Genomic DNA, 3563 nt, shown 5'->3' on the forward strand with positions numbered 1-3563 from the left:
TGCCCATAATCCTCCCCACGGGATGGAGAAATGGAAAATGGAGTGTGTTATAATCGTTCCCTATTCGGAGGGTGCTCTTTCCCTTCACATCTTCCTCTTTCTGGTGAGCACACATGCCCTCTGGAAAATTTAAAAAACAAATAATGTAAACTTCCCTTTCCATATTTCTAAGATGGGACTAATATTAATCTACATCTTGGGCAATTACTGAGAGACACCTCTGAGCCTAAATCAGTAGTATAGTTACCTTACTCATGGGACTGTTTTGAGGATTTAAATGAGACCTTATTTGTAAAGTGCCCATAAAGTGTGCTATATAAATTTTTTTCTAAAAAAGAAATATTAGTGAATCTTCAAGAAATATCATCTAATAGTCTTCCAATGGTTGTGCCACAGTTGCTGCTAACACTGAGCACAGAGTACAAACACATACCACATACTCAGACTATTTCAAAGCAATGATGTAAGGTACTAAGTTGAGATGTGCACGAGGTCTGATGGAAGTCCCATGCAGGTGCATTTGTATTTTTGGCTTGCTCCAAGCTTACTTTTAAAAAGAGAAGTAAGTGAAAACTTTAGTTTTTGAACTGTGTAATAATTGTCCTCTTGCATTTCTCAGTATCTATTTTTTTCTGAAAATCCCAAACTGGTAAAGCAACTTAAGTTTACAAGGGGAGCACAATATTAGCTCTGTCCCAACTAAACCTGAAGGGGCAATGATAGTAGTGAAAATGTTAAGAGATTACAAGAATGACAGACACAACACATTAGTAACAGAAGTTCGTGCAGGTGTACTGCCTTAGGCGACGGAAGAAGGCATATTTAACCCTTTTTCCAAAAGACAGCTGCAGCTGTAACATAGAAGCAAAGCTATTTTTCATTAGTAGGTTGTGTCATCTTTGATGTTACATATTTTCAAGCCTCATTTACTTCTCAGGATTGATTGATTGATGGCCAAAGGGTATATGTGCTCGACAGAGAAACAGAGAAAGAGGGAAAGTGAGAAAGCACCTTCCATAGGGGAATGGTCATGCCACAGTCTTTTCTCCTCCATCTCTTCCTCCTTTTTGGGATTTTGGGTGTACACACACACATACGCTCAGTGTTTATCAACCTGTCTGGTTGGGGACTCAAACCACATTGGTCAACCATTTGATATCCAGATGTTTTAACCACCATACCATGTGATGGTCCCACTCTGTTATTTATTTATTCCATGGTTAAAAGATCCTGGAACCCAGAATTAAAGTCAGCCAAAGTGATGATTTTTACATGACCTCAACAATTGGAAAGCAATGGTGTGAACACCTGGTATAAGTCAGGGCCTTCTTGAATTTTTGCCATCTTTCTAAGGTCCCCCAGGTTTCCTAAGCTTCCTCTGTAGGTAGATCACTCGCAAATGTGGCCAAGTGATACTGAAATAAAATCACACTTCTAGATTCTTCCTGAGACATATCGACTTAAAACTGATAAACAGAAGAAATAAGATTTAGAAATCTGCATTTGTAACAATAGAGTATTTTTAATACTCTATTAAATATAGCCATGGTGCCAGATTCATAGTGTATTATTAGTGCCTCTCTGATAAGTTGGAAGAATTAAATGTGAAGGACAGTCAGGAGTATTATAAACTTCCTAACCTATATGTTTAGGGGAAAAAAATGTTCATTAAACAACTCTTATAATTAAAAGAGAATTAATAGTTATGTAGATCTTATTCAACTACATTATGAAGAGTTTTAGGCATAAAAATAATGTCAAGTAAAAAATTCTTATAAGTAACTTTTTCTTTTTTTTTTTTTTTACTTAACAAAAAGTTTATTATGGAAACGTACATGACCTGATTTTTACATCATAGTAAAAATGGGCCTGTTGACAGGGGGACATGGGTTTTTCTGTTGAACAGCCATTATTTATACTCATTCCAAGGCTTCTAACATAATGATACTATTTCCTCGTATTACCACCATTCCAGTATTGTTCTGTTGCCCACTAGTTGCCATCTCCACACACTCATCTATCACAAGATTCATAAATGGATCAAATCCCCGCAATATTCCTTGGACATGTCTGCCACCATTTAATCTTAATGATAATTTCTTGTCCATAATTTTTTTCAATTCGGGAGGGTGAGCTTTGCTCATGATACCAACTCGGTGGGCTCAGGGATGCCTTTTCATAAGTAACTTCTTTATATAAGTCAGCCCTTTGTTGAAGACCACCCGTTGAATACTGTAAGCACGTCAAGCAAAGTCAGATGTAAGAGAATCTCTCTGGGCTACATTTCTCTTAATGGATTTTAATGGAAAGCCATAGAGTAATTGTAATTCATATTTAATTCCCAAAGGACACAGCCCAGAGTTATTCAGTTAAGTGGAGGTAACCATAGAAATTATTTTAGAATTTGAAACTAATATGATAATGACATTTGGAGCTCATTTTAAAGGATCTGTTTAAATTGCTTATCAAATATCCATTTGCTGTTAGTTTCCTACGTATTAAATACTGGTTTAACTTTGAAGACCAACATAAAAATGTATGAATATATATGTGTACATAGAGAAAAACCACATTGTTTTCATCATGCCATTAAATTAATAAAATCTAAGTAATGTTTTATATGAAGTATTAAGCAACTGGCATAATGTAACAGTATCTATACTATTTAATATCATAAGTGAATTTTAACTTCTAACATTCAAAGTATACACTACTTAAGAAAATGACCACATGATTTTTCTTAAGTTAGTGTTTGATAGTGGTATCATAAAAATGTATTCATTATTAAGAACTGATTTAGCAAGTAATATTCATATTCTCTCCTCAACTCACTCTTATGAAAAGGTTCTTCTAGTATTGTTGCTCATACCTATGTCAGAGATTATCTAAATGGTCCCCAAACTAGCAGTAACATCATCAAGAAACTTGTTCGAAATGCACCATTCTTTTGCTTTCTTTCTTTTCTTGAGTTTTTGTTTGTTTGTTTGTTTTTAATTATAGCTCACATGCAAACATCAGAGAGAGACAGACAGACAGAAAGTGAGAAATCACCCTCTGGGAGGATGGCCACGCTGCAATCTTTTCTCCTCCATTCTTCTCTTGGAATTCTGGGAACTGGTGTGAGAAATGCAAATTCTTGAGCTCATGTCAGACTTATTCAAACAGAATTCTGAGTCCCAACACTCTGGGGTGTAGTATGTCCTGCAGGTGTTTTTGATGCACACTAAAGTTTGAAAATCAGACTCTTATTGAAAGCTAGTTGTTAATATCCCATCTTCTCCCTACTCAGCCTTCAGGAACATCAGAATAGACCGCTTTCAACTCTTAAAACTCTTACTTTAATTATGCAATATTTTAACGTCAAAAATCATGATAAATAATATGAAAGACTTGTGTCCTCATATTGCCAACTCAGCACACATGAACAGTTTTGCTAAATGTCATTAAAATAATTATTATAAATTAATTATTCAAAAATAGTGTTTCATTTTCAATTGAAAGCCTTCACCTCACCCAATTCCTTTTCTTTCCTTTTAAGAAAATGACTCTCCTGAATATATGTA

The 3563-nt window shown here is 35.0% G+C and overlaps 1 pseudogene; it reads right to left on the reverse strand.

Moving 5' to 3' along the window:
* Positions 1-1919: 1919 nt before the first annotated feature.
* On the reverse strand, positions 1920-2144 carry LOC114009113 (small nuclear ribonucleoprotein G pseudogene; annotated as a pseudogene).
* Positions 2145-3563: the final 1419 nt, after the last annotated feature.

The sequence above is a fragment of the Tupaia chinensis genome, unplaced genomic scaffold (assembly GCF_000334495.1).
Source record: "Tupaia chinensis unplaced genomic scaffold, TupChi_1.0 Scaffold000466_1, whole genome shotgun sequence".
Classification (NCBI taxonomy): Eukaryota; Metazoa; Chordata; class Mammalia; order Scandentia; family Tupaiidae; genus Tupaia; species Tupaia belangeri.